We start from the raw sequence: 21,846 nt of genomic DNA on the forward strand, positions 1-21,846 counted from the left end.
TCAAATGGTCTTTTAGGAGATAAAGTGACCAGTGACAGTAATGTGTGTGTCACAGTTGCAAAGCTCACTGTGTGCTGAAGATGATCAGCAGGAACTTTGTGCATGTCTCTTCTGCTGTTTCAGCAGAGACCAAACGTAACTGCTATATTCTGCTGCTGCTGACAAAGAGCAAGCACAGGAGTTGTAGGATTCAATTGGACTTTCAGGTAGGAAAGTGAGGGGTGACAGCAATGTGTATGACACAGTTTCAAAGCTCACTGTGCGCTGAAGGTGCCCAGCCGGAGTTTCCCTGCTGGCCCATCGGCTGTGGGATTAGAGGTCAAGCGCTTCGTGCTCCCCTGTCACAACTGCTCTTGAAAGGAGAGAGGGCACCAGAAACGTTGGATTCAAATGCACTTTTAGGAGATAAAGTGAGGAGTGACAGCAATGTTTGTGTCACAGTTGCAAAGCTAACTGTGTGCTAAACATGATCAGCAGGAGCTTTTTCGCAAGGCTCTTCTGCTGTTTTAGCACAGTCGAAACATTGCTGCTCTACTCTCTCTGTTGCTGCTCAGCAGAGAGTGAGCACAGAGATGTTGGATTCAATTGGTCTTTCAGGCAGGAAAGGGAGGAGTGACAGCAATGTATGTTGCAGAGTTGCAAAGCTCGCTGTGCGCTGAAGATGATCTGTAGGAACATTTTGGCCTGGCTTTTCTGCTCTTTCAGCAGTGTCTAAACGTTCCTGCTCTACTTACTCTTGCTGCAGCTCACAGAGAGCGTGCACTGGAGAGGTTGTATTCAAACGGTCTTTTTGGAGAAAGAGTGAAGAGTGACAGCAATGTTTGTGTCACAGTTGCAAAGCTCACTGTGTGCTATAGATGACCAGCAGGAGGTTTTTCGCAAGGCTCTTCTGCTGTTTTAGCACAGTCTAAACATTGCTGCTCTACTCTCTCTGTTGCTGCTCAGCAGAGAGCTGGCACAGAGATGTTGGATTCAACTGGTCTTTCAGGCAGGAAAGGGAGGAGTGACAGCAATGTGTGTTGCAGAGTTGCAAAGCTCGCTGTGCGCTGACGATGATGAGCAGGAACATTTTGGCCTGGCTCTTCTGCTCTTTCAGCAGAGTCTAAACGTTCCTGCTCTACTCACTCTGCTGCTGCTCAGAGAGAGCGGGCACTGGAAAGGTTGCATTCAAATGGTCTTTTAGGAGATAAAGTGACCAGTGACAGTAATGTGTGTGTCACAGTTGCAAAGCTCACTGTGTGCTGAAGATGATCAGCAGGAACTTTGTGCATGTCTCTTCTGCTGTTTCAGCAGAGACCAAACGTAACTGCTATATTCTGCTGCTGCTGACAAAGAGCAAGCACAGGAGTTGTAGGATTCAATTGGACTTTCAGGTAGGAAAGTGAGGGGTGACAGCAATGTGTATGACACAGTTTCAAAGCTCACTGTGCGCTGAAGGTGCCCAGCCGGAGTTTCCCTGCTGGCCCATCGGCTGTGGGATTAGAGGTCAAGCGCTTCGTGCTCCCCTGTCACAACTGCTCTTGAAAGGAGAGAGGGCACCAGAAACGTTGGATTCAAATGCACTTTTAGGAGATAAAGTGAGGAGTGACAGCAATGTTTGTGTCACAGTTGCAAAGCTAACTGTGTGCTAAACATGATCAGCAGGAGCTTTTTCGCAAGGCTCTTCTGCTGTTTTAGCACAGTCGAAACATTGCTGCTCTACTCTCTCTGTTGCTGCTCAGCAGAGAGAGAGCACAGAGATGTTGGATTCAATTGGTCTTTCAGGCAGGAAAGGGAGGAGTGACAGCAATGTATGTTGCAGAGTTGCAAAGCTCGCTGTGCGCTGAAGATGATCTGTAGGAACATTTTGGCCTGGCTTTTCTGCTGTTTCAGCAGTGTCTAAACGTTCCTGCTCTACTTACTCTTGCTGCAGCTCACAGAGAGCGTGCACTGGAGAGGTTGTATTCAAACGGTCTTTTTGGAGAAAGAGTGAAGAGTGACAGCAATGTTTGTGTCACAGTTGCAAAGCTCACTGTGTGCTATAGATGACCAGCAGGAGGTTTTTCGCAAGGCTCTTCTGCTGTTTTAGCACAGTCGAAACATTGCTGCTCTACTCTCTCTGTTGCTGCTCAGCAGAGAGCTGGCACAGAGATGTTGGATTCAACTGGTCTTTCAGGCAGGAAAGGGAGGAGTGACAGCAATGTGTGCTGCAGAGTTGCAAAGCTCGCTGTGCGCTGACGATGATGAGCAGGAACATTTTGTCCTGGCTCTTCTATTCTTTGAGTAGGGTCTAAACGTTCCTGCTCTACCCTCTCTGCTGCTGCACAGCAGAGAAAGGGCACAGAGATTTTGGATTCAATTGGACTTTGAGGTAGGAACGTGAGGAGCGACAGCAATATATGTGTCACAGTTGCAAAGCTGACTGCGTGCTGAAGGTGCATAGCCGGAGCTTTCACTCCTGGCTCTTCGGCTGTGGGGGCAGAGGCCAAGAGCTCGTGTTCACGTGTCACTGCTGCTGTTCAAACAAGAGAGGGCGAGAGAGACTATGGATTCAAACGGACTATTAGGAGATAAAGGGAGGAGTGACAGCAATGTGTGTTGCAGAGTTGCAAAGCTCGCTGTGCGCTGACGATGATCAGCAGGAACATTTTGGCCTGGCTCTTCTGCTCTTTCAGCAGAGTCTAAACGTTCCTGCTCTACTCACTCTGCTGCTGCTCAGAGAGAGCGGGCACTGGAAAGGTTGCATTCAAATGGACTTTTAGGAGATAAAGTGACCAGTGACAGTAATGTGTGTGTCACAGTTGCAAAGCTCACTGTGTGCTGAAGATGATCAGCAGGAACTTTGTGCATGTCTCTTCTGCTGTTTCAGCAGAGACCAAACGTAACTGCTATATTCTGCTGCTGCTGACAAAGAGCATCACAGGAGTTGTAGGATTCAATTGGACTTTCAGGTAGGAAAGTGAGGGGTGACAGCAATGTGTATGACACAGTTTCAAAGCTCACTGTGCGCTGAAGGTGCCCAGCCGGAGTTTCCCTGCTGGCCCATCGGCTGTGGGATTAGAGGTCAAGCGCTTCGTGCTCCCCTGTCACAACTGCTCTTGAAAGGAGAGAGGGCCCCAGAAACGTTGGATTCAAATGCACTTTTAGGAGATAAAGTGAGGAGTGACAGCAATGTTTGTGTCACAGTTGCAAAGCTAACTGTGTGCTAAACATGATCAGCAGGAGCTTTTTCGCAAGGCTCTTCTGCTGTTTTAGCACAGTCGAAACATTGCTGCTCTACTCTCTCTGTTGCTGCTCAGCAGAGAGAGAGCACAGAGATGTTGGATTCAATTGGTCTTTCAGGCAGGAAAGGGAGGAGTGACAGCAATGTATGTTGCAGAGTTGCAAAGCTCGCTGTGCGCTGAAGATGATCTGTAGGAACATTTTGGCCTGGCTTTTCTGCTCTTTCAGCAGTGTCTAAACGTTCCTGCTCTACTTACTCTTGCTGCAGCTCACAGAGAGCGTGCACTGGAGAGGTTGTATTCAAACGGTCTTTTTGGAGAAAGAGTGAAGAGTGACAGCAATGTTTGTGTCACAGTTGCAAAGCTCACTGTGTGCTATAGATGACCAGCAGGAGGTTTTTCGCAAGGCTCTTCTGCTGTTTTAGCACAGTCTAAACATTGCTGCTCTACTCTCTCTGTTGCTGCTCAGCAGAGAGCTGGCACAGAGATGTTGGATTCAACTGGTCTTTCAGGCAGGAAAGGGAGGAGTGACAGCAATGTGTGTTGCAGAGTTGCAAAGCTCGCTGTGCGCTGACGATGATGAGCAGGAACATTTTGGCCTGGCTCTTCTGCTCTTTCAGCAGAGTCTAAACGTTCCTGCTCTACTCACTCTGCTGCTGCTCAGAGAGAGCGGGCACTGGAAAGGTTGCATTCAAATGGTCTTTTAGGAGATAAAGTGACCAGTGACAGTAATGTGTGTGTCACAGTTGCAAAGCTCACTGTGTGCTGAAGATGATCAGCAGGAACTTTGTGCATGTCTCTTCTGCTGTTTCAGCAGAGACCAAACGTAACTGCTATATTCTGCTGCTGCTGACAAAGAGCAAGCACAGGAGTTGTAGGATTCAATTGGACTTTCAGGTAGGAAAGTGAGGGGTGACAGCAATGTGTATGACACAGTTTCAAAGCTCACTGTGCGCTGAAGGTGCCCAGCCGGAGTTTCCCTGCTGGCCCATCGGCTGTGGGATTAGAGGTCAAGCGCTTCGTGCTCCCCTGTCACAACTGCTCTTGAAAGGAGAGAGGGCACCAGAAACGTTGGATTCAAATGCACTTTTAGGAGATAAAGTGAGGAGTGACAGCAATGTTTGTGTCACAGTTGCAAAGCTAACTGTGTGCTAAACATGATCAGCAGGAGCTTTTTCGCAAGGCTCTTCTGCTGTTTTAGCACAGTCGAAACATTGCTGCTCTACTCTCTCTGTTGCTGCTCAGCAGAGAGAGAGCACAGAGATGTTGGATTCAATTGGTCTTTCAGGCAGGAAAGGGAGGAGTGACAGCAATGTATGTTGCAGAGTTGCAAAGCTCGCTGTGCGCTGAAGATGATCTGTAGGAACATTTTGGCCTGGCTTTTCTGCTCTTTCAGCAGTGTCTAAACGTTCCTGCTCTACTTACTCTTGCTGCAGCTCACAGAGAGCGTGCACTGGAGAGGTTGTATTCAAACGGTCTTTTTGGAGAAAGAGTGAAGAGTGACAGCAATGTTTGTGTCACAGTTGCAAAGCTCACTGTGTGCTATAGATGACCAGCAGGAGGTTTTTCGCAAGGCTCTTCTGCTGTTTTAGCACAGTCTAAACATTGCTGCTCTACTCTCTCTGTTGCTGCTCAGCAGAGAGCTGGCACAGAGATGTTGGATTCAACTGGTCTTTCAGGCAGGAAAGGGAGGAGTGACAGCAATGTGTGTTGCAGAGTTGCAAAGCTCGCTGTGCGCTGAAGATGATCTGCAGAACATTTTGTCCTGGCTCTTCTATTCTTTGAGTAGGGTCTAAACGTTCCTGCTCTACCCTCTCTGCTGCTGCACAGCAGAGAAAGGGCACAGAGATTTTGGATTCAATTGGACTTTGAGGTAGGAACGTGAGGAGCGACAGCAATATATGTGTCACAGTTGCAAAGCTGACTGCGTGCTGAAGGTGCATAGCCGGAGCTTTCACTCCTGGCTCTTCGGCTGTGGGAGCAGAGGCCAAGAGCTCGTGTTCACGTGTCACTGCTGCTGTTCAAACAAGAGAGGGCGCGAGAGACTATGGATTCAAACGGACTATTAGGAGATAAAGGGAGGAGTGACAGCAATGTGTGTTGCAGAGTTGCAAAGCTCGCTGTGCGCTGACGATGATCAGCAGGAACATTTTGGCCTGGCTCTTCTGCTCTTTCAGCAGAGTCTAAACGTTCCTGCTCTACTCACTCTGCTGCTGCTCAGAGAGAGCGGGCACTGGAAAGGTTGCATTCAAATGGACTTTTAGGAGATAAAGTGACCAGTGACAGTAATGTGTGTGTCACAGTTGCAAAGCTCACTGTGTGCTGAAGATGATCAGCAGGAACTTTGTGCATGTCTCTTCTGCTGTTTCAGCAGAGACCAAACGTAACTGCTATATTCTGCTGCTGCTGACAAAGAGCATCACAGGAGTTGTAGGATTCAATTGGACTTTCAGGTAGGAAAGTGAGGGGTGACAGCAATGTGTGTGACACAGTTTCAAAGCTCACTGTGCGCTGAAGATGCCCAGCCGGAGTTTCCCTGCTGGCCCATCGGCTGTGGGATTAGAGGTCAAGCGCTTCGTGCTCCCCTGTCACAACTGCTCTTGAAAGGAGAGAGGGCCCCAGAAACGTTGGATTCAAATGCACTTTTAGGAGATAAAGTGAGGAGTGACAGCAATGTTTGTGTCACAGTTGCAAAGCTAACTGTGTGCTAAACATGATCAGCAGGAGCTTTTTCGCAAGGCTCTTCTGCTGTTTTAGCACAGTCTAAACATTGCTGCTCTACTCTCTCTGTTGCTGCTCAGCAGAGAGTGAGCACAGAGATGTTGGATTCAATTGGTCTTTCAGGCAGGAAAGGGAGGAGTGACAGCAATGTATGTTGCAGAGTTGCAAAGCTCGCTGTGCGCTGAAGATGATCTGTAGGAACATTTTGGCCTGGCTTTTCTGCTCTTTCAGCAGTGTCTAAACGTTCCTGCTCTACTTACTCTTGCTGCAGCTCACAGAGAGCGTGCACTGGAGAGGTTGTATTCAAACGGTCTTTTTGGAGAAAGAGTGAAGAGTGACAGCAATGTTTGTGTCACAGTTGCAAAGCTCACTGTGTGCTATAGATGACCAGCAGGAGGTTTTTCGCAAGGCTCTTCTGCTGTTTTAGCACAGTCTAAACATTGCTGCTCTACTCTCTCTGTTGCTGCTCAGCAGAGAGCTGGCACAGAGATGTTGGATTCAACTGGTCTTTCAGGCAGGAAAGGGAGGAGTGACAGCAATGTGTGTTGCAGAGTTGCAAAGCTCGCTGTGCGCTGACGATGATGAGCAGGAACATTTTGGCCTGGCTCTTCTGCTCTTTCAGCAGAGTCTAAACGTTCCTGCTCTACTCACTCTGCTGCTGCTCAGAGAGAGCGGGCACTGGAAAGGTTGCATTCAAATGGTCTTTTAGGAGATAAAGTGACCAGTGACAGTAATGTGTGTGTCACAGTTGCAAAGCTCACTGTGTGCTGAAGATGATCAGCAGGAACTTTGTGCATGTCTCTTCTGCTGTTTCAGCAGAGACCAAACGTAACTGCTATATTCTGCTGCTGCTGACAAAGAGCAAGCACAGGAGTTGTAGGATTCAATTGGACTTTCAGGTAGGAAAGTGAGGGGTGACAGCAATGTGTATGACACAGTTTCAAAGCTCACTGTGCGCTGAAGGTGCCCAGCCGGAGTTTCCCTGCTGGCCCATCGGCTGTGGGATTAGAGGTCAAGCGCTTCGTGCTCCCCTGTCACAACTGCTCTTGAAAGGAGAGAGGGCACCAGAAACGTTGGATTCAAATGCACTTTTAGGAGATAAAGTGAGGAGTGACAGCAATGTTTGTGTCACAGTTGCAAAGCTAACTGTGTGCTAAACATGATCAGCAGGAGCTTTTTCGCAAGGCTCTTCTGCTGTTTTAGCACAGTCGAAACATTGCTGCTCTACTCTCTCTGTTGCTGCTCAGCAGAGAGAGAGCACAGAGATGTTGGATTCAATTGGTCTTTCAGGCAGGAAAGGGAGGAGTGACAGCAATGTATGTTGCAGAGTTGCAAAGCTCGCTGTGCGCTGAAGATGATCTGTAGGAACATTTTGGCCTGGCTTTTCTGCTCTTTCAGCAGTGTCTAAACGTTCCTGCTCTACTTACTCTTGCTGCAGCTCACAGAGAGCGTGCACTGGAGAGGTTGTATTCAAACGGTCTTTTTGGAGAAAGAGTGAAGAGTGACAGCAATGTTTGTGTCACAGTTGCAAAGCTCACTGTGTGCTATAGATGACCAGCAGGAGGTTTTTCGCAAGGCTCTTCTGCTGTTTTAGCACAGTCTAAACATTGCTGCTCTACTCTCTCTGTTGCTGCTCAGCAGAGAGCTGGCACAGAGATGTTGGATTCAACTGGTCTTTCAGGCAGGAAAGGGAGGAGTGACAGCAATGTGTGTTGCAGAGTTGCAAAGCTCGCTGTGCGCTGACGATGATGAGCAGGAACATTTTGGCCTGGCTCTTCTGCTCTTTCAGCAGAGTCTAAACGTTCCTGCTCTACTCACTCTGCTGCTGCTCAGAGAGAGCGGGCACTGGAAAGGTTGCATTCAAATGGTCTTTTAGGAGATAAAGTGACCAGTGACAGTAATGTGTGTGTCACAGTTGCAAAGCTCACTGTGTGCTGAAGATGATCAGCAGGAACTTTGTGCATGTCTCTTCTGCTGTTTCAGCAGAGACCAAACGTAACTGCTATATTCTGCTGCTGCTGACAAAGAGCAAGCACAGGAGTTGTAGGATTCAATTGGACTTTCAGGTAGGAAAGTGAGGGGTGACAGCAATGTGTATGACACAGTTTCAAAGCTCACTGTGCGCTGAAGGTGCCCAGCCGGAGTTTCCCTGCTGGCCCATCGGCTGTGGGATTAGAGGTCAAGCGCTTCGTGCTCCGCTGTCACAACTGCTCTTGAAAGGAGAGAGGGCACCAGAAACGTTGGATTCAAATGCACTTTTAGGAGATAAAGTGAGGAGTGACAGCAATGTTTGTGTCACAGTTGCAAAGCTAACTGTGTGCTAAACATGATCAGCAGGAGCTTTTTCGCAAGGCTCTTCTGCTGTTTTAGCACAGTCGAAACATTGCTGCTCTACTCTCTCTGTTGCTGCTCAGCAGAGAGAGAGCACAGAGATGTTGGATTCAATTGGTCTTTCAGGCAGGAAAGGGAGGAGTGACAGCAATGTATGTTGCAGAGTTGCAAAGCTCGCTGTGCGCTGAAGATGATCTGTAGGAACATTTTGGCCTGGCTTTTCTGCTCTTTCAGCAGTGTCTAAACGTTCCTGCTCTACTTACTCTTGCTGCAGCTCACAGAGAGCGTGCACTGGAGAGGTTGTATTCAAACGGTCTTTTTGGAGAAAGAGTGAAGAGTGACAGCAATGTTTGTGTCACAGTTGCAAAGCTCACTGTGTGCTATAGATGACCAGCAGGAGGTTTTTCGCAAGGCTCTTCTGCTGTTTTAGCACAGTCTAAACATTGCTGCTCTACTCTCTCTGTTGCTGCTCAGCAGAGAGCTGGCACAGAGATGTTGGATTCAACTGGTCTTTCAGGCAGGAAAGGGAGGAGTGACAGCAATGTGTGCTGCAGAGTTGCAAAGCTCGCTGTGCGCTGAAGATGATCTGCAGAACATTTTGTCCTGGCTCTTCTATTCTTTGAGTAGGGTCTAAACGTTCCTGCTCTACCCTCTCTGCTGCTGCACAGCAGAGAAAGGGCACAGAGATTTTGGATTCAATTAGACTTTGAGGTAGGAACGTGAGGAGCGACAGCAATATATGTGTCACAGTTGCAAAGCTGACTGCGTGCTGAAGGTGCATAGCCGGAGCTTTCACTCCTGGCTCTTCGGCTGTGGGAGCAGAGGCCAAGAGCTCGTGTTCACGTGTCACTGCTGCTGTTCAAACAAGAGAGGGCGCGAGAGACTATGGATTCAAACGGACTATTAGGAGATGAAGGGAGGAGTGACAGCAATGTGTGTTGCAGAGTTGCAAAGCTCGCTGTGCGCTGACGATGATCAGCAGGAACATTTTGGCCTGGCTCTTCTGCTCTTTCAGCAGAGTCTAAACGTTCCTGCTCTACTCACTCTGCTGCTGCTCAGAGAGAGCGGGCACTGGAAAGGTTGCATTCAAATGGTCTTTTAGGAGATAAAGTGACCAGTGACAGTAATGTGTGTGTCACAGTTGCAAAGCTCACTGTGTGCTGAAGATGATCAGCAGGAACTTTGTGCATGTCTCTTCTGCTGTTTCAGCAGAGACCAAACGTAACTGCTATATTCTGCTGCTGCTGACAAAGAGCAAGCACAGGAGTTGTAGGATTCAATTGGACTTTCAGGTAGGAAAGTGAGGGGTGACAGCAATGTGTATGACACAGTTTCAAAGCTCACTGTGCGCTGAAGGTGCCCAGCCGGAGTTTCCCTGCTGGCCCATCGGCTGTGGGATTAGAGGTCAAGCGCTTCGTGCTCCGCTGTCACAACTGCTCTTGAAAGGAGAGAGGGCACCAGAAACGTTGGATTCAAATGCACTTTTAGGAGATAAAGTGAGGAGTGACAGCAATGTTTGTGTCACAGTTGCAAAGCTAACTGTGTGCTAAACATGATCAGCAGGAGCTTTTTCGCAAGGCTCTTCTGCTGTTTTAGCACAGTCGAAACATTGCTGCTCTACTCTCTCTGTTGCTGCTCAGCAGAGAGAGAGCACAGAGATGTTGGATTCAATTGGTCTTTCAGGCAGGAAAGGGAGGAGTGACAGCAATGTATGTTGCAGAGTTGCAAAGCTCGCTGTGCGCTGAAGATGATCTGTAGGAACATTTTGGCCTGGCTTTTCTGCTCTTTCAGCAGTGTCTAAACGTTCCTGCTCTACTTACTCTTGCTGCAGCTCACAGAGAGCGTGCACTGGAGAGGTTGTATTCAAACGGTCTTTTTGGAGAAAGAGTGAAGAGTGACAGCAATGTTTGTGTCACAGTTGCAAAGCTCACTGTGTGCTATAGATGACCAGCAGGAGGTTTTTCGCAAGGCTCTTCTGCTGTTTTAGCACAGTCTAAACATTGCTGCTCTACTCTCTCTGTTGCTGCTCAGCAGAGAGCTGGCACAGAGATGTTGGATTCAACTGGTCTTTCAGGCAGGAAAGGGAGGAGTGACAGCAATGTGTGTTGCAGAGTTGCAAAGCTCGCTGTGCGCTGACGATGATGAGCAGGAACATTTTGGCCTGGCTCTTCTGCTCTTTCAGCAGAGTCTAAACGTTCCTGCTCTACTCACTCTGCTGCTGCTCAGAGAGAGCGGGCACTGGAAAGGTTGCATTCAAATGGTCTTTTAGGAGATAAAGTGACCAGTGACAGTAATGTGTGTGTCACAGTTGCAAAGCTCACTGTGTGCTGAAGATGATCAGCAGGAACTTTGTGCATGTCTCTTCTGCTGTTTCAGCAGAGACCAAACGTAACTGCTATATTCTGCTGCTGCTGACAAAGAGCAAGCACAGGAGTTGTAGGATTCAATTGGACTTTCAGGTAGGAAAGTGAGGGGTGACAGCAATGTGTATGACACAGTTTCAAAGCTCACTGTGCGCTGAAGGTGCCCAGCCGGAGTTTCCCTGCTGGCCCATCGGCTGTGGGATTAGAGGTCAAGCGCTTCGTGCTCCGCTGTCACAACTGCTCTTGAAAGGAGAGAGGGCACCAGAAACGTTGGATTCAAATGCACTTTTAGGAGATAAAGTGAGGAGTGACAGCAATGTTTGTGTCACAGTTGCAAAGCTAACTGTGTGCTAAACATGATCAGCAGGAGCTTTTTCGCAAGGCTCTTCTGCTGTTTTAGCACAGTCGAAACATTGCTGCTCTACTCTCTCTGTTGCTGCTCAGCAGAGAGAGAGCACAGAGATGTTGGATTCAATTGGTCTTTCAGGCAGGAAAGGGAGGAGTGACAGCAATGTATGTTGCAGAGTTGCAAAGCTCGCTGTGCGCTGAAGATGATCTGTAGGAACATTTTGGCCTGGCTTTTCTGCTCTTTCAGCAGTGTCTAAACGTTCCTGCTCTACTTACTCTTGCTGCAGCTCACAGAGAGCGTGCACTGGAGAGGTTGTATTCAAACGGTCTTTTTGGAGAAAGAGTGAAGAGTGACAGCAATGTTTGTGTCACAGTTGCAAAGCTCACTGTGTGCTATAGATGACCAGCAGGAGGTTTTTCGCAAGGCTCTTCTGCTGTTTTAGCACAGTCTAAACATTGCTGCTCTACTCTCTCTGTTGCTGCTCAGCAGAGAGCTGGCACAGAGATGTTGGATTCAACTGGTCTTTCAGGCAGGAAAGGGAGGAGTGACAGCAATGTGTGCTGCAGAGTTGCAAAGCTCGCTGTGCGCTGAAGATGATCTGCAGAACATTTTGTCCTGGCTCTTCTATTCTTTGAGTAGGGTCTAAACGTTCCTGCTCTACCCTCTCTGCTGCTGCACAGCAGAGAAAGGGCACAGAGATTTTGGATTCAATTAGACTTTGAGGTAGGAACGTGAGGAGCGACAGCAATATATGTGTCACAGTTGCAAAGCTGACTGCGTGCTGAAGGTGCATAGCCGGAGCTTTCACTCCTGGCTCTTCGGCTGTGGGAGCAGAGGCCAAGAGCTCGTGTTCACGTGTCACTGCTGCTGTTCAAACAAGAGAGGGCGCGAGAGACTATGGATTCAAACGGACTATTAGGAGATGAAGGGAGGAGTGACAGCAATGTGTGTTGCAGAGTTGCAAAGCTCGCTGTGCGCTGACGATGATGAGCAGGAACATTTTGGCCTGGCTCTTCTGCTCTTTCAGCAGAGTCTAAACGTTCCTGCTCTACTCACTCTGCTGCTGCTCAGAGAGAGCGGGCACTGGAAAGGTTGCATTCAAATGGTCTTTTAGGAGATAAAGTGACCAGTGACAGTAATGTGTGTGTCACAGTTGCAAAGCTCACTGTGTGCTGAAGATGATCAGCAGGAACTTTGTGCATGTCTCTTCTGCTGTTTCAGCAGAGACCAAACGTAACTGCTATATTCTGCTGCTGCTGACAAAGAGCAAGCACAGGAGTTGTAGGATTCAATTGGACTTTCAGGTAGGAAAGTGAGGGGTGACAGCAATGTGTATGACACAGTTTCAAAGCTCACTGTGCGCTGAAGGTGCCCAGCCGGAGTTTCCCTGCTGGCCCATCGGCTGTGGGATTAGAGGTCAAGCGCTTCGTGCTCCGCTGTCACAACTGCTCTTGAAAGGAGAGAGGGCACCAGAAACGTTGGATTCAAATGCACTTTTAGGAGATAAAGTGAGGAGTGACAGCAATGTTTGTGTCACAGTTGCAAAGCTAACTGTGTGCTAAACATGATCAGCAGGAGCTTTTTCGCAAGGCTCTTCTGCTGTTTTAGCACAGTCGAAACATTGCTGCTCTACTCTCTCTGTTGCTGCTCAGCAGAGAGAGAGCACAGAGATGTTGGATTCAATTGGTCTTTCAGGCAGGAAAGGGAGGAGTGACAGCAATGTATGTTGCAGAGTTGCAAAGCTCGCTGTGCGCTGAAGATGATCTGTAGGAACATTTTGGCCTGGCTTTTCTGCTCTTTCAGCAGTGTCTAAACGTTCCTGCTCTACTTACTCTTGCTGCAGCTCACAGAGAGCGTGCACTGGGGAGGTTGTATTCAAACGGTCTTTTTGGAGAAAGAGTGAAGAGTGACAGCAATGTTTGTGTCACAGTTGCAAAGCTCACTGTGTGCTATAGATGACCAGCAGGAGGTTTTTCGCAAGGCTCTTCTGCTGTTTTAGCACAGTCTAAACATTGCTGCTCTACTCTCTCTGTTGCTGCTCAGCAGAGAGCTGGCACAGAGATGTTGGATTCAACTGGTCTTTCAGGCAGGAAAGGGAGGAGTGACAGCAATGTGTGCTGCAGAGTTGCAAAGCTCGCTGTGCGCTGAAGATGATCTGCAGAACATTTTGGCCTGGCTCTTCTGCTCTTTCAGCAGAGTCTAAACGTTCCTGCTCTACCCTCTCTGCTGCTGCACAGCAGAGAAAGGGCACAGAGATTTTGGATTCAATTGGACTTTGAGGTAGGAACGTGAGGAGCGACAGCAATATATGTGTCACAGTTGCAAAGCTGACTGCGTGCTGAAGGTGCATAGCCGGAGCTTTCACTCCTGGCTCTTCGGCTGTGGGAGCAGAGGCCAAGAGCTCGTGTTCACGTGTCACTGCTGCTGTTCAAACAAGAGAGGGCGCGAGAGACTATGGATTCAAACGGACTATTAGGAGATAAAGGGAGGAGTGACAGCAATGTGTGTTGCAGAGTTGCAAAGCTCGCTGTGCGCTGACGATGATGAGCAGGAACATTTTGGCCTGGCTCTTCTGCTCTTTCAGCAGAGTCTAAACGTTCCTGCTCTACTCACTCTGCTGCTGCTCAGAGAGAGCGGGCACTGGAAAGGTTGCATTCAAATGGACTTTTAGGAGATAAAGTGACCAGTGACAGTAATGTGTGTGTCACAGTTGCAAAGCTCACTGTGTGCTGAAGATGATCAGCAGGAACTTTGTGCATGTCTCTTCTGCTGTTTCAGCAGAGACCAAACGTAACTGCTATATTCTGCTGCTGCTGACAAAGAGCAAGCACAGGAGTTGTAGGATTCAATTGGACTTTCAGGTAGGAAAGTGAGGGGTGACAGCAATGTGTGTGACACAGTTTCAAAGCTCACTGTGCGCTGAAGGTGCCCAGCCGGAGTTTCCCTGCTGGCCCATCGGCTGTGGGATTAGAGGTCAAGCGCTTCGTGCTCCGCTGTCACAACTGCTCTTGAAAGGAGAGAGGGCACCAGAAACGTTGGATTCAAATGCACTTTTAGGAGATAAAGTGAGGAGTGACAGCAATGTTTGTGTCACAGTTGCAAAGCTAACTGTGTGCTAAACATGATCAGCAGGAGCTTTTTCGCAAGGCTCTTCTGCTGTTTTAGCACAGTCGAAACATTGCTGCTCTACTCTCTCTGTTGCTGCTCAGCAGAGAGAGAGCACAGAGATGTTGGATTCAATTGGTCTTTCAGGCAGGAAAGGGAGGAGTGACAGCAATGTATGTTGCAGAGTTGCAAAGCTCGCTGTGCGCTGAAGATGATCTGTAGGAACATTTTGGCCTGGCTTTTCTGCTCTTTCAGCAGTGTCTAAACGTTCCTGCTCTACTTACTCTTGCTGCAGCTCACAGAGAGCGTGCACTGGAGAGGTTGTATTCAAACGGTCTTTTTGGAGAAAGAGTGAAGAGTGACAGCAATGTTTGTGTCACAGTTGCAAAGCTCACTGTGTGCTATAGATGACCAGCAGGAGGTTTTTCGCAAGGCTCTTCTGCTGTTTTAGCACAGTCTAAACATTGCTGCTCTACTCTCTCTGTTGCTGCTCAGCAGAGAGCTGGCACAGAGATGTTGGATTCAACTGGTCTTTCAGGCAGGAAAGGGAGGAGTGACAGCAATGTGTGCTGCAGAGTTGCAAAGCTCGCTGTGCGCTGAAGATGATCTGCAGAACATTTTGTCCTGGCTCTTCTATTCTTTGAGTAGGGTCTAAACGTTCCTGCTCTACCCTCTCTGCTGCTGCACAGCAGAGAAAGGGCACAGAGATTTTGGATTCAATTAGACTTTGAGGTAGGAACGTGAGGAGCGACAGCAATATATGTGTCACAGTTGCAAAGCTGACTGCGTGCTGAAGGTGCATAGCCGGAGCTTTCACTCCTGGCTCTTCGGCTGTGGGAGCAGAGGCCAAGAGCTCGTGTTCACGTGTCACTGCTGCTGTTCAAACAAGAGAGGGCGCGAGAGACTATGGATTCAAACGGACTATTAGGAGATGAAGGGAGGAGTGACAGCAATGTGTGTTGCAGAGTTGCAAAGCTCGCTGTGCGCTGACGATGATGAGCAGGAACATTTTGGCCTGGCTCTTCTGCTCTTTCAGCAGAGTCTAAACGTTCCTGCTCTACTCACTCTGCTGCTGCTCAGAGAGAGCGGGCACTGGAAAGGTTGCATTCAAATGGTCTTTTAGGAGATAAAGTGACCAGTGACAGTAATGTGTGTGTCACAGTTGCAAAGCTCACTGTGTGCTGAAGATGATCAGCAGGAACTTTGTGCATGTCTCTTCTGCTGTTTCAGCAGAGACCAAACGTAACTGCTATATTCTGCTGCTGCTGACAAAGAGCAAGCACAGGAGTTGTAGGATTCAATTGGACTTTCAGGTAGGAAAGTGAGGGGTGACAGCAATGTGTATGACACAGTTTCAAAGCTCACTGTGCGCTGAAGGTGCCCAGCCGGAGTTTCCCTGCTGGCCCATCGGCTGTGGGATTAGAGGTCAAGCGCTTCGTGCTCCCCTGTCACAACTGCTCTTGAAAGGAGAGAGGGCACCAGAAACGTTGGATTCAAATGCACTTTTAGGAGATAAAGTGAGGAGTGACAGCAATGTTTGTGTCACAGTTGCAAAGCTAACTGTGTGCTAAACATGATCAGCAGGAGCTTTTTCGCAAGGCTCTTCTGCTGTTTTAGCACAGTCGAAACATTGCTGCTCTACTCTCTCTGTTGCTGCTCAGCAGAGAGAGAGCACAGAGATGTTGGATTCAATTGGTCTTTCAGGCAGGAAAGGGAGGAGTGACAGCAATGTATGTTGCAGAGTTGCAAAGCTCGCTGTGCGCTGAAGATGATCTGTAGGAACATTTTGGCCTGGCTTTTCTGCTCTTTCAGCAGTGTCTAAACGTTCCTGCTCTACTTACTCTTGCTGCAGCTCACAGAGAGCGTGCACTGGGGAGGTTGTATTCAAACGGTCTTTTTGGAGAAAGAGTGAAGAGTGACAGCAATGTTTGTGTCACAGTTGCAAAGCTCACTGTGTGCTATAGATGACCAGCAGGAGGTTTTTCGCAAGGCTCTTCTGCTGTTTTAGCACAGTCTAAACATTGCTGCTCTACTCTCTCTGTTGCTGCTCAGCAGAGAGCTGGCACAGAGATGTTGGATTCAACTGGTCTTTCAGGCAGGAAAGGGAGGAGTGACAGCAATGTGTGCTGCAGAGTTGCAAAGCTCGCTGTGCGCTGAAGATGATCTGCAGAACATTTTGGCCTGGCTCTTCTGCTCTTTCAGCAGAGTCTAAACGTTCCTGCTCTACCCTCTCTGCTGCTGCACAGCAGAGAAAGGGCACAGAGATTTTGGATTCAATTGGACTTTGAGGTAGGAACGTGAGGAGCGACAGCAATATATGTGTCACAGTTGCAAAGCTGACTGCGTGCTGAAGGTGCATAGCCGGAGCTTTCACTCCTGGCTCTTCGGCTGTGGGAGCAGAGGCCAAGAGCTCGTGTTCACGTGTCACTGCTGCTGTTCAAACAAGAGAGGGCGCGAGAGACTATGGATTCAAACGGACTATTAGGAGATAAAGGGAGGAGTGACAGCAATGTGTGTTGCAGAGTTGCAAAGCTCGCTGTGCGCTGACGATGATCAGCAGGAACATTTTGGCCTGGCTCTTCTGCTCTTTCAGCAGAGTCTAAACGTTCCTGCTCTACTCACTCTGCTGCTGCTCAGAGAGAGCGGGCACTGGAAAGGTTGCATTCAAATGGACTTTTAGGAGATAAAGTGACCAGTGACAGTAATGTGTGTGTCACAGTTGCAAAGCTCACTGTGTGCTGAAGATGATCAGCAGGAACTTTGTGCATGTCTCTTCTGCTGTTTCAGCAGAGACCAAACGTAACTGCTATATTCTGCTGCTGCTGACAAAGAGCAAGCACAGGAGTTGTAGGATTCAATTGGACTTTCAGGTAGGAAAGTGAGGGGTGACAGCAATGTGTGTGACACAGTTTCAAAGCTCACTGTGCGTTGAAGATGCCCAGCCGGAGTTTCCCTGCTGGCCCATCGGCTGTGGGATTAGAGGTCAAGCGCTTCGTGCTCCGCTGTCACAACTGCTCTTGAAAGGAGAGAGGGCACCAGAAACGTTGGATTCAAATGCACTTTTAGGAGATAAAGTGAGGAGTGACAGCAATGTTTGTGTCACAGTTGCAAAGCTAACTGTGTGCTAAACATGATCAGCAGGAGCTTTTTCGCAAGGCTCTTCTGCTGTTTTAGCACAGTCGAAACATTGCTGCTCTACTCTCTCTGTTGCTGCTCAGCAGAGAGAGAGCACAGAGATGTTGGATTCAATTGGTCTTTCAGGCAGGAAAGGGAGGAGTGACAGCAATGTATGTTGCAGAGTTGCAAAGCTCGCTGTGCGCTGAAGATGATCTGTAGGAACATTTTGGCCTGGCTTTTCTGCTCTTTCAGCAGTGTCTAAACGTTCCTGCTCTACTTACTCTTGCTGCAGCTCACAGAGAGCGTGCACTGGAGAGGTTGTATTCAAACGGTCTTTTTGGAGAAAGAGTGAAGAGTGACAGCAATGTTTGTGTCACAGTTGCAAAGCTCACTGTGTGCTATAGATGACCAGCAGGAGGTTTTTCGCAAGGCTCTTCTGCTGTTTTAGCACAGTCTAAACATTGCTGCTCTACTCTCTCTGTTGCTGCTCAGCAGAGAGCTGGCACAGAGATGTTGGATTCAACTGGTCTTTCAGGCAGGAAAGGGAGGAGTGACAGCAATGTGTGCTGCAGAGTTGCAAAGCTCGCTGTGCGCTGAAGATGATCTGCAGAACATTTTGTCCTGGCTCTTCTATTCTTTGAGTAGGGTCTAAACGTTCCTGCTCTACCCTCTCTGCTGCTGCACAGCAGAGAAAGGGCACAGAGATTTTGGATTCAATTAGACTTTGAGGTAGGAACGTGAGGAGCGACAGCAATATATGTGTCACAGTTGCAAAGCTGACTGCGTGCTGAAGGTGCATAGCCGGAGCTTTCACTCCTGGCTCTTCGGCTGTGGGAGCAGAGGCCAAGAGCTCGTGTTCACGTGTCACTGCTGCTGTTCAAACAAGAGAGGGCGCGAGAGACTATGGATTCAAACGGACTATTAGGAGATGAAGGGAGGAGTGACAGCAATGTGTGTTGCAGAGTTGCAAAGCTCGCTGTGCGCTGACGATGATGAGCAGGAACATTTTGGCCTGGCTCTTCTGCTCTTTCAGCAGAGTCTAAACGTTCCTGCTCTACTCACTCTGCTGCTGCTCAGAGAGAGCGGGCACTGGAAAGGTTGCATTCAAATGGTCTTTTAGGAGATAAAGTGACCAGTGACAGTAATGTGTGTGTCACAGTTGCAAAGCTCACTGTGTGCTGAAGATGATCAGCAGGAACTTTGTGCATGTCTCTTCTGCTGTTTCAGCAGAGACCAAACGTAACTGCTATATTCTGCTGCTGCTGACAAAGAGCAAGCACAGGAGTTGTAGGATTCAATTGGACTTTCAGGTAGGAAAGTGAGGGGTGACAGCAATGTGTATGACACAGTTTCAAAGCTCACTGTGCGCTGAAGGTGCCCAGCCGGAGTTTCCCTGCTGGCCCATCGGCTGTGGGATTAGAGGTCAAGCGCTTCGTGCTCCGCTGTCACAACTGCTCTTGAAAGGAGAGAGGGCACCAGAAACGTTGGATTCAAATGCACTTTTAGGAGATAAAGTGAGGAGTGACAGCAATGTTTGTGTCACAGTTGCAAAGCTAACTGTGTGCTAAACATGATCAGCAGGAGCTTTTTCGCAAGGCTCTTCTGCTGTTTTAGCACAGTCGAAACATTGCTGCTCTACTCTCTCTGTTGCTGCTCAGCAGAGAGAGAGCACAGAGATGTTGGATTCAATTGGTCTTTCAGGCAGGAAAGGGAGGAGTGACAGCAATGTATGTTGCAGAGTTGCAAAGCTCGCTGTGCGCTGAAGATGATCTGTAGGAACATTTTGGCCTGGCTTTTCTGCTCTTTCAGCAGTGTCTAAACGTTCCTGCTCTACTTACTCTTGCTGCAGCTCACAGAGAGCGTGCACTGGGGAGGTTGTATTCAAACGGTCTTTTTGGAGAAAGAGTGAAGAGTGACAGCAATGTTTGTGTCACAGTTGCAAAGCTCACTGTGTGCTATAGATGACCAGCAGGAGGTTTTTCGCAAGGCTCTTCTGCTGTTTTAGCACAGTCTAAACATTGCTGCTCTACTCTCTCTGTTGCTGCTCAGCAGAGAGCTGGCACAGAGATGTTGGATTCAACTGGTCTTTCAGGCAGGAAAGGGAGGAGTGACAGCAATGTGTGCTGCAGAGTTGCAAAGCTCGCTGTGCGCTGAAGATGATCTGCAGAACATTTTGGCCTGGCTCTTCTGCTCTTTCAGCAGAGTCTAAACGTTCCTGCTCTACCCTCTCTGCTGCTGCACAGCAGAGAAAGGGCACAGAGATTTTGGATTCAATTGGACTTTGAGGTAGGAACGTGAGGAGCGACAGCAATATATGTGTCACAGTTGCAAAGCTGACTGCGTGCTGAAGGTGCATAGCCGGAGCTTTCACTCCTGGCTCTTCGGCTGTGGGAGCAGAGGCCAAGAGCTCGTGTTCACGTGTCACTGCTGCTGTTCAAACAAGAGAGGGCGCGAGAGACTATGGATTCAAACGGACTATTAGGAGATAAAGGGAGGAGTGACAGCAATGTGTGTTGCAGAGTTGCAAAGCTCGCTGTGCGCTGACGATGATCAGCAGGAACATTTTGGCCTGGCTCTTCTGCTCTTTCAGCAGAGTCTAAACGTTCCTGCTCTACTCACTCTGCTGCTGCTCAGAGAGAGCGGGCACTGGAAAGGTTGCATTCAAATGGACTTTTAGGAGATAAAGTGACCAGTGACAGTAATGTGTGTGTCACAGTTGCAAAGCTCACTGTGTGCTGAAGATGATCAGCAGGAACTTTGTGCATGTCTCTTCTGCTGTTTCAGCAGAGACCAAACGTAACTGCTATATTCTGCTGCTGCTGACAAAGAGCAAGCACAGGAGTTGTAGGATTCAATTGGACTTTCAGGTAGGAAAGTGAGGGGTGACAGCAATGTGTGTGACACAGTTTCAAAGCTCACTGTGCGCTGAAGGTGCCCAGCCGGAGTTTCCCTGCTGGCCCATCGGCTGTGGGATTAGAGGTCAAGCGCTTCGTGCTCCGCTGTCACAACTGCTCTTGAAAGGAGAGAGGGCACCAGAAACGTTGGATTCAAATGCACTTTTAGGAGATAAAGTGAGGAGTGACAGCAATGTTTGTGTCACAGTTGCAAAGCTAACTGTGTGCTAAACATGATCAGCAGGAGCTTTTTCGCAAGGCTCTTCTGCTGTTTTAGCACAGTCGAAACATTGCTGCTCTACTCTCTCTGTTGCTGCTCAGCAGAGAGAGAGCACAGAGATGTTGGATTCAATTGGTCTTTCAGGCAGGAAAGGGAGGAGTGACAGCAATGTATGTTGCAGAGTTGCAAAGCTCGCTGTGCGCTGAAGATGATCTGTAGGAACATTTTGGCCTGGCTTTTCTGCTCTTTCAGCAGTGTCTAAACGTTCCTGCTCTACTTACTCTTGCTGCAGCTCACAGAGAGCGTGCACTGGAGAGGTTGTATTCAAACGGTCTTTTTGGAGAAAGAGTGAAGAGTGACAGCAATGTTTGTGTCACAGTTGCAAAGCTCACTGTGTGCTATAGATGACCAGCAGGAGGTTTTTCGCAAGGCTCTTCTGCTGTTTTAGCACAGTCGAAACATTGCTGCTCTACTCTCTCTGTTGCTGCTCAGCAGAGAGCTGGCACAGAGATGTTGGATTCAACTGGTCTTTCAGGCAGGAAAGGGAGGAGTGACAGCAATGTGTGCTGCAGAGTTGCAAAGCTCGCTGTGCGCTGAAGATGATCTGCAGAACATTTTGTCCTGGCTCTTCTATTCTTTGAGTAGGGTCTAAACGTTCCTGCTCTACCCTCTCTGCTGCTGCACAGCAGAGAAAGGGCACAGAGATTTTGGATTCAATTAGACTTTGAGGTAGGAACGTGAGGAGCGACAGCAATATATGTGTCACAGTTGCAAAGCTGACTGCGTGCTGAAGGTGCATAGCCGGAGCTTTCACTCCTGGCTCTTCGGCTGTGGGAGCAGAGGCCAAGAGCTCGTGTTCACGTGTCACTGCTGCTGTTCAAACAAGAGAGGGCGCGAGAGACTATGGATTCAAACGGACTATTAGGAGATGAAGGGAGGAGTGACAGCAATGTGTGTTGCAGAGTTGCAAAGCTCGCTGTGCGCTGACGATGATGAGCAGGAACATTTTGGCCTGGCTCTTCTGCTCTTTCAGCAGAGTCTAAACGTTCCTGCTCTACTCACTCTGCTGCTGCTCAGAGAGAGCGGGCACTGGAAAGGTTGCATTCAAATGGTCTTTTAGGAGATAAAGTGACCAGTGACAGTAATGTGTGTGTCACAGTTGCAAAGCTCACTGTGTGCTGAAGATGATCAGCAGGAACTTTGTGCATGTCTCTTCTGCTGTTTCAGCAGAGACCAAACGTAACTGCTATATTCTGCTGCTGCTGACAAAGAGCAAGCACAGGAGTTGTAGGATTCAATTGGACTTTCAGGTAGGAAAGTGAGGGGTGACAGCAATGTGTATGACACAGTTTCAAAGCTCACTGTGCGCTGAAGGTGCCCAGCCGGAGTTTCCCTGCTGGCCCATCGGCTGTGGGATTAGAGGTCAAGCGCTTCGTGCTCCCCTGTCACAACTGCTCTTGAAAGGAGAGAGGGCACCAGAAACGTTGGATTCAAATGCACTTTTAGGAGATAAAGTGAGGAGTGACAGCAATGTTTGTGTCACAGT

The sequence above is a fragment of the Lathamus discolor genome, chromosome 5 (genome assembly GCF_037157495.1).
Source record: "Lathamus discolor isolate bLatDis1 chromosome 5, bLatDis1.hap1, whole genome shotgun sequence".
NCBI classification, from domain to species: domain Eukaryota; kingdom Metazoa; phylum Chordata; class Aves; order Psittaciformes; family Psittacidae; genus Lathamus; species Lathamus discolor.